At 38.8% G+C, this 8996-nt stretch overlaps 1 long non-coding RNA gene across 1 annotated transcript in view; it reads right to left on the bottom strand.

The window, feature by feature from the left end:
* LOC135207233 (uncharacterized) overlaps positions 1-8996 on the bottom strand; it is a 617900-nt gene that overhangs the window by 254239 nt on the left and 354665 nt on the right. The gene's annotated exons all lie outside the window — the stretch shown is intronic.

Below are 8996 nucleotides of genomic sequence, written 5' to 3'. Positions count from 1 at the left end.
AAAGGACTTCATGGCAACTACACTCAAATTTTTTCTGATGATAACTACGTCGTCCGGACTTAGTGCATACAGCCATAACTTGAAATTAGGGCCATCAACCCAGGGATCAAAAACTCAACCTTTGACTTGTTACTACTGAGAAGAGCCTCAGATAAAAATATCAAATAGTAGTTATGAGCACAACTCTGGAGATAAGAAAATATTACCTTAAGACCGAATATTTGAGTAAAGTAATTGGCAACTTTTCTTAGTGAAATGAGTAACAGGTCCAGGATTCAGCTCAAGGTTCAGCTCAATGTCTCCCAGAAGAATTAAAATTAACAACACAAAATCAGTATCAAAACTAATAAATATGAGGTGTATTCAAAAAGTTTTCGATCTTTACTCATAACAAATACTTGTATTCAGATACAACAATCTTACACTAATTTCCTTCCAAGTACAGTCCCCTTGGGCTGCCACACTCTTCTCCCAACGGTTTTACCACTGTCAGAAACAGTGCCTCTTGAGATGACATGCAGCTGGTCCATCTCATTCTGCATGTTATCTTCTCTGGACTGAGATCTGGTCCCTATCAGAGACAATTTCAACTTGGGGAAAAGCCATTAGTCACACAGAGCCATGCCGGGAGAGTAGGAAGCCTGGTGTTGTGTCTGGCTAGGAAACTTATATCACATGTGAAGAATGTGAGGGTGCATTGTTGTGATGGAGCTTGCAATTCTTGAGAGAGAGAGAGAGAGAGAGAGAGAGAGAGAGAGAGAGAGAGAGAGAGAGAGAGAGAGAGCAAATGAAAAGTTCTGAGAAAAGTTGCGCAATTAAAGTTTGTGGGTGTGACTGCTGGCTTTTACCCAAGCTGAAAATGCCCCTGAAAGGGACCAGATTTCAGTCCAGAGAAGACATCATGCAGAATGAAACGGACCAGCTGCCCACCATCTCAAAATAGGCGTTCCAGAGCTGCTTCTGGCGTTTGTAGAACCGTTGGGAGATTAGGTAAGATTGTTATTTGTTTATTTGTAAGGTAATTTTACGCTGCATGGAACCAGTGGTTATTCAGCCACAGGACCAGCAGCTTTAAGTGACTTTCGAACCACGTCGAGAGTGAACTTTTATCACCAGATATACACATCTCTAACTCCTCAGTGGAACGCCCGAGAATCGAACTCGCGGCCACCGAGGTGACAGGTTAAGACCATACCGATCACGCCACTGGGGCGCTTGTTGTTGTATCTGAATATGAGTAGTTCATATGAATAAAGGATGGGCGCTTTGAACACACCTCGTAGACTCATAACAGTAACATTGTAAAAATCAACAGAATAATGACAATAGCAAAAACAGTAACAATATTTACACTATATACTAAATTCTGTTGAAAGTTCAAATAAACGTCACCATACTTCACAGAAAATAATACCGGAAGCAACTGGTTGACAAGGTGGGGCCGGCACACCTTGTAGGAAAAAGAAGTCCACAAGGTTTGCCAAAACAAGTGGGGGAAGACACTCTTGATGGATTTAGAAATAAAACACTCAGAAGGAAAAGATTAGGTAAAGACAAAGGTACTTTCCTGATAATCCACCAAGCAACTTTTGCTTTGTCATCACCCTGCCCTACACACTTTCCGAAAAAAAGAGGAAAGTGAACGAAAAAGAGGATAAATGCCTGATTGTACCTTCACGAAAGGGAACTCAACCCAAAACCATAGAATGCCTCGGTACAATGGCTATGGCACAGTCCTAGGTTGGAGATCAAGGTTTGTATTCTGAGTAACCTTCTCTGAGAAGGGTTGCTTACCAAGGCTAAAGAATCCGTTTTACCCTCTGGTTCGATTTTGGAGCGTCCTTGAGTTGCCTGCCAAGGCTAAAGAGTCTCGTGTAGGCAGGGACGTCACACCCTGAAGCGGATATAGAACCTCTGGAATTATGATGGCAGGGGTTTGGTACTCAAGGTCGCTTATAAATGCTTCTTAAATCGTTTTTTCTAGGAACATTTTAGTAAGAATGAAGACCGCCAGTTCTCATGAAGGCAAGACCGGATCTTTTATAAAGTGTTCTAACAGAAGTGATGAGGGAAAACGTTACTTTAACTATAAGTAACAGTTGATGTGATGTCCTTTTGTTGGTCTCGTCGATTGCTGTGCTATTTTTCCGGCTGATACTAGTTACTGTTTTCAATCAGTTTCATACTGAAGGACTTGTAAGAGACGGTTCAAGGTGAAGTTTCATTTCATATGTAAAATCTAGTTAAGATGAATTGATGGTGCGTACCGCGAAATGAAGTGACCTTATCCATAACTTGAATATAAATATTGAAAGAAGCTCCTATTTTTTCCCGAATTACGATGTAAATTTCTTTCCAATTACCATGTAAATGAGAATAATCGCTGAAATTAGTCATGATAGGAACGAAAATTCAGTGAATAAATTGGCGGAGGAAAATCTCTAAAGAAAATAACAGGAACTCAGAGACCGTGACAAAACATCCGCCTATATATGAAGAAATTAATCGGCTGTTGCTATATGGCGAAATAAAACGACTTCCAATTCTCAAGCAACCACGAGGAGGCAGAGTCCGTCTTAAAGAGCAACAATTAATTACCAGGCTCGTAAGCCGTCATCTCAGGCTGCATAAGCAACGCGGAAAAGCATTGAATGTCAGAAAAGCTTAATGTAATATGTCAAGCATATTTTTCAGTGTGACGTGAATATTCACGGTAATGCAATTTCAGGTAATTAAATAGTTCACAGGCAAAAAAAGTCAGGCTTTGATCAACGTTTTCATTTTGTAATAGCATTTCCGGAATGTCCCGCCATAAATGGAATATTTCATTTTCAATACTATTTATAAATTGATACAAATCGTGCTGATTGCTTTATGTGGAAATCGGACTCCTAAGGGGGTCAAGGCCGGAAGGGGAAACAGGTCGGCCACTTTCCCCTCAAGCCTGTATTCTTTTCCTCACCAAGAATAAGAAATCTGTACTTAAGAGGTAGTATAACTAATTGCCATACTCCTCACCTTACGGGTAATGACTGAACGGACACCTAAGTCAACTGCGTATTTCATCATCGTCTTCATCTTGTGGCTTTATTCCATAAATAACAATAATTTCTAAACCAAATCTCTTTCGCTAACTTCCCTTCGTATGTGCTTATTCGCACAACTTGCAAGTTAGATTTCTTTTACAATTATGTTGAGAATGGCAAGGGATGAACAACAGTACTCCTTCATACTAGCAGTCAATGGCTGAATGAATCATGAAAGGATGATACGACGTTCTCGTCGAACCATTGTTTCTTTATTCATAATCATAAGTTTCCAATGTAACTAGTTCCTCGCTGGACAAGTGGTTTTCGCGCTCGGCTGTCAATCCGGTGGTCCGAGGTTTGATTCCCGGCTCGGCCAACGCGGAATCAGAGGAATTTAATTCTCGATATACATAGTGTGGTTCGGATCCCACAATAAGCTGTAGGTCCCGTGCTAGGTGACCAATTGGTTCCTAGCCAAGCAAAAATATCTAATCCTTCGGGCCAGCCCTAGGAGAGCTGTTAATCAGGTAACTGTCAAAGACTCACTTGTTTTAAATACTAACTGCAATCTATCCAAACATAATATTCAGATCTTCAAAATTCTTTTCATCGTATCTCATTACTTAACATTTTTTTCAGCTTTCCCTACAGGAATTTATTGGGACAGTCACAATTGCTAAACATGAAATAACTCATTCATGCATATGGCTTATTAATTTCATAAGTAACAAAATATATCTTATTTCAAAAACCTTCCTATTAATTCCCCACGCTTTAAAATGCACTAATATAAATGAAGAAACCATTTCACGAAGATAGTGGAATATCTAAACTGGAAGGAGTAAATGGTGAACTTCTAACCTCGAATACTTATAATAACGAGTACAGAATCCATTTTCCATTCAGCCTCTCTGGCAGTTATTGTACACATCTGAACTGGACGTCTGTCTCATGGGCAGAGGCCAAATAGTTTCACTGAAAGTCCCCAAGAAGCATTACTGAGAATATCTCAAACTGCAGGTTCCTTACTGGGTCGTTATGAGATAAGATAATATCTGTCCTATTGAGCTTGGAGTTCAAAAGTTGACGACAGTTTTAAAATGAACATTTGTTCAAAATAAATACCCTGGTGCAACGAACAAGCCTAAGGCTTTTACATCAAATAATACCCACACAAACTGAAAAGCAACAACTGAAAAATAAACAACAAGACAAATCAACAAATAAAATATTGACAAAGAAAAAGAACAGTGCAAATGAGGAAAAGACGGTTCAGAGGTTATTATTGAAGAATTATAGCTCCTCTTAAATATTCTAAATACATAAAAAAATGAAGGGCAATTAGAGATAGGTAGTAGAGCAACAAGAACAGGGCACCTGCGCAGAATAAGGATGCTCATTATATACAAAGCAAGTAGCCAGCACTAACCCTAGCAATGCAAGCACTAAAAGCGCTCATAAAAGTTCCCCTCCGAAACGCAGCTTGGGAGGATAGCCAAGCTGCATATTTCCTGGTGATGTTTTAAACCAGTAAATTCTAACTTTCAAGGAACCCCTGAAACAATTTTTCGTATCCGAGGGAATCTTTTGCTAAAGTACATACACACGCACACGCACACACACACACACACACACACATATATATATATATATATATATATATATATATATATATAATATATATATATATATATATATATATATATATATTATATATATATATATATCACAAGATACTTCGATTACCAATCCAACAAAAGACACCAGTGTGACACTTGGCTTGTTTCTCAGTACAACTGCGTAATTCTCAGCCTAATTTTTGAGAAACACCCACAGATCTTCCTCTACAAACGTCAGAAGGCTTCTAGATTTTTGCTTGTTAAGGCTGTCAGACAATGAGAGAGCTTGTTCACATTAGTAAGAAGCTCAAAACTGGAGTAAAATATCCATTGGTTTTGCTGAGATGACTGGGTACTCTGCTCTTACCAAAATCCAAAACACATCAAGCGATACTTTATTAAATTTCATTTTCAAAAATCGATCGCAATGATTGTGATTATAAAAAAGTCTTGGTGATGTAATAAACATTCACACATACACACACACTATATATATATATATATATATATATATATATATATATATATATATATATATATATAATATATATATATTATATAATATATGTATATACATATTGTTAAGTTATAGCTCAGCAAGAAAGAGATGGCGTGATTGTGTAGGGGAAGATATGTTAAGGAAAGGTATTAACGAGAACGATACACATAACAGAAATCGATGGAGACGACTCATCCATAACGGCAACTCCATATAAAAATAGGTTTAAAGCTGGGAAGAAGAATTAAGGTTATATCTCTCTAGCACTGCGCAACAGGTGTAATTACTAACTGAAAATCATGAGACTGCCTTAGACACAAACTATATCTTAAATGAAAACCTCTACTGTTGAAGGCCTACTGGAAAACTAAGGTAAAACTGATGTAAAATCTAAGGGTTGGGGTTAGATGAAGTATATTTACATAGCAGGTAATGAGAAAAACTTAGTTAACACCTGAAGGGTGACAGGGACGTTAGTGTCCGATAATCAACAGATAATTATTCAAGGTTGATTGTAGATCAGGTTACACTTGGCCTGATTTGGCTGGTCACATGGAAAGTATTTGAGAACGGTGAAAAATTTATGTCCCAGAACACACAGGGTGGGAATCCTATGTCCACAGCCGTACACGATGGAACATCTTAGTCGAAACTGGATCCAAGCTCCTCAATGGCGCTGATGGGAGATGGGACAAGCACTGATAAGTAAACTGTCGTTTGGCAGAGCCTCGAAGGCAGAGGAAGGGGGGCAGAGGGAGGAGGAAAGTTATCTTGGGTGAGTATATTGCTTTTCTGGTGGTGAATGTAGGTCTGAGACCGTTCTTCCTTCTGTGCTCACTTTTATGACCTGTGAGTTAGTTTGAGGCGTCTCACTAGATGGTGGTACATCAGTCCTCGTTGACTGTGGTCCACTTGGCTGGGCATGCAGTCTGAGCCTAATATGGTGGCAGCTACAATATGGCAGCGCTAATCCCTCTCTTCTCTCAGGTGACTCATGGACTCAGGTTTACCTGGAAGAAGTGAGGCGGGCAGGCAGCGTGATCGTGATCGGAAGAAATAGTGATGAGTCATAGAAATCTCATGAGTAGCAGAGCAAGATGTATGAGGGCCAAGTACTTCTGTACTTTATTACTTCGTTATTACGTTAACCTGAAATAGGGATGGCTTAAATATATAATAATATATCAGCTGCAGCAGTAGTTGGCGATTAGTAAAGCCAAGAACATGGAGTACACAAAAACCCTGACTTTGGCTCTTTATAACTATGGAAATATTCAAACGACTGGGATGAAACTATGGCTTTAGAGGTTCCCACTAAGATCTCTAACCGTGCCAAATTTCATCAAAATCCGTTAAGTCGTTCCCGAGATCCATATATTGAGTTTTGGTGTTAAGGGGATGTGGTAGGGGGTGGGTGGTTGAGGGTCCTAACATATCTGTGGAGCAAAAACAGTAAAACATGCATACATAAATGCAACTCTTCTTTGTGGGTAACAACTTTTTGTTTTTTCTTCTTTGACATCGAGAATAATACGGTGAACTCATCCAGATTGTTGTTGTTGCTGTTGCAGAGAACAGAGTAGTATTCAACAAAAACTTGGGCCAGGTAAGTGTTGGGTGATAATGGAATCGGGTGCTAGTGCTCAAGTTTCACATCATCAGCGGTGGTTCCTCCAAAGTGAAGCCTATTTAACATGCGTATTATAATGGCACCCACTTTCTATACTGACTGACAAAAAGACTCCTACTTCTACTTATGGCTTTCATGATAATTTATCATAATGCATCTCCTGACCTCCATATCTGTGTCTTGTGTTTGGACTTTTCTTACCCCTTTTGTGATTACATCATTTTTTTGCCAATGATATATATATATATAAGTCATATCACATTACCGTGATTCATATACAAATATCGAGCTACAAATGTCCTTCACTGCCAGTCCTGGAATTGAAGATGTCGATGGTTCGTGCCCGTCGGCCGGCAATTCTACTATCGCTGAATAAATTCCCCTTCGGTTAAACATTTATGAAAATATATTAATTCCGAGGTAGAGTTAATTAGATATTAAAAGGACAATTTGTAGCTCGATATATGTATATGAATCACTGTAATGTGATATGACTTATATAATGGCTACGTGCGGGCAAAAGCACTACAACGCTACCGAGGATGAGGTGGGTTTGATTCAGTCTCCAAAACTAAAAATACCTGAGCGCGGCAGGTATTTGAGGTGGGAGGCGGCATAAACTTATATTCTCTTGCGGTGGCGGGGTGGGCTAAGGCTTCACTGCCAGTCCTGGAATTGAAGATGCCGATGGTTCGTGCCCGTCGGCCGGCAATTCTTTTATCGCTGAATAAATTCCCCTTTGGTTAAACATATATGAAAATATAATAATTCCATGGTAGAGCGAATTAGATATTAAAGGACATTTGTAGCTCGATATATATTATATATATATTATATATATATATATATATATATATATATATATATATAATATGTGTGTGTGTATGTATGTATGTATATACAGTTACCATATTAACAAATATGCATATATATCACACAGTATATCATCATATCCCTGGCGAGTTGCTACATCATTCACCCTGAGCAGGCACCGTTGAAAAACAAGCAGTAGTGACGAACATTGAAGAAGTAGTGGGATGTCTACATGATGAAAAACAAGAGTGCCAAATGGGCACACCGCCCAGGCACAGGGTGGCAACAGTTACTACAGAATGACTCGAGAAAAAATCTAAGCAGGAAGCGTTCGCCTTCAAAGTTTTGACCTAAAGTACAGAGCTTCAGACGACGACTGACCAACTTTCTCTCTCTCTCTCTCTCTCTCTCTCCACACAGGGACAAAGGCTAGACTGAATAGCTACTTGATAGATGTAATGCAAATGTTGAGCTACTTAGCAAAGAATGAAGGGATCTTTCTCTGTGTGTTCCCTCATGTCCGGGAGCGAAGTCAACTTTCCACCCTGTGAACTGAGCCCACCAAAGGCTCACCAACCATGGAAAAGAGAAAACAAATCTTCCGTCGGATGGCATTGCGTCAAGGATACCAAAAACACTAATTCCCTAAAACCTGTCTGGATATTATAACTCAGGGAAAATCAAAGTTTATATACTTAAGCTAGTCATAAAAATAACGAGGGCTCATGACACTGTGAAGTCCATAACAGAGGTTGATGTTCCAAGGATGGCCGGTAATAAAGACACAGGATAAAAAGTCACAGAAAAAAAATTATAATTTTGTGTAGGAAGTCTTATTAATTTATTGTTGCCGGTAAAAAAAGTCACAGGGAAATATTCGCAATATTTCTTGGAAGTCATTATCTTTATATCATATTTACAGTTTTTGTTTATGTTTTTACGGTAATCCCCACCGGGCTTGTAATAAAAAAAACCGCATAAGTGGATAACTATCAGGTTAAAACTCTTATGAGTCACTATCTTGGAAAGATTAATGTGACTTTTTTCCTGTGGCTTTTTTACCGTGACTTTTTTACCGTGACTTTTTTACAGCGACTTTTTTACCTAACTTTTTTTTTTTTAACCTGGAGTCGTCCAAAGCCATGCCACCCCAGTTACTAGAATTTTCCACTAAATATCAAATATATGCTTTATCTCCAATGCATTCACTCATTCAGATGAGTTACCTGTCAGCTTGTTGTACCTACGCAGAGTCCAACCACAACAGCGACCACAAGAAAAACCCAAGAACATGCTTAGATTGCTTTTATTTCGTGCTTGCAAATTATTAATACGAACAATCTAACTATGTTTATTATTATTGACCTAACAGTCCTCGCGTTTCCATTGAATATATTTTGTAGAGG

The sequence above is a fragment of the Macrobrachium nipponense genome, chromosome 32, assembly GCF_015104395.2.
Source record: "Macrobrachium nipponense isolate FS-2020 chromosome 32, ASM1510439v2, whole genome shotgun sequence".
Classification (NCBI taxonomy): domain Eukaryota; kingdom Metazoa; phylum Arthropoda; class Malacostraca; order Decapoda; family Palaemonidae; genus Macrobrachium; species Macrobrachium nipponense.
This window is presented reverse-complemented; position numbering and strand designations above follow the sequence as displayed.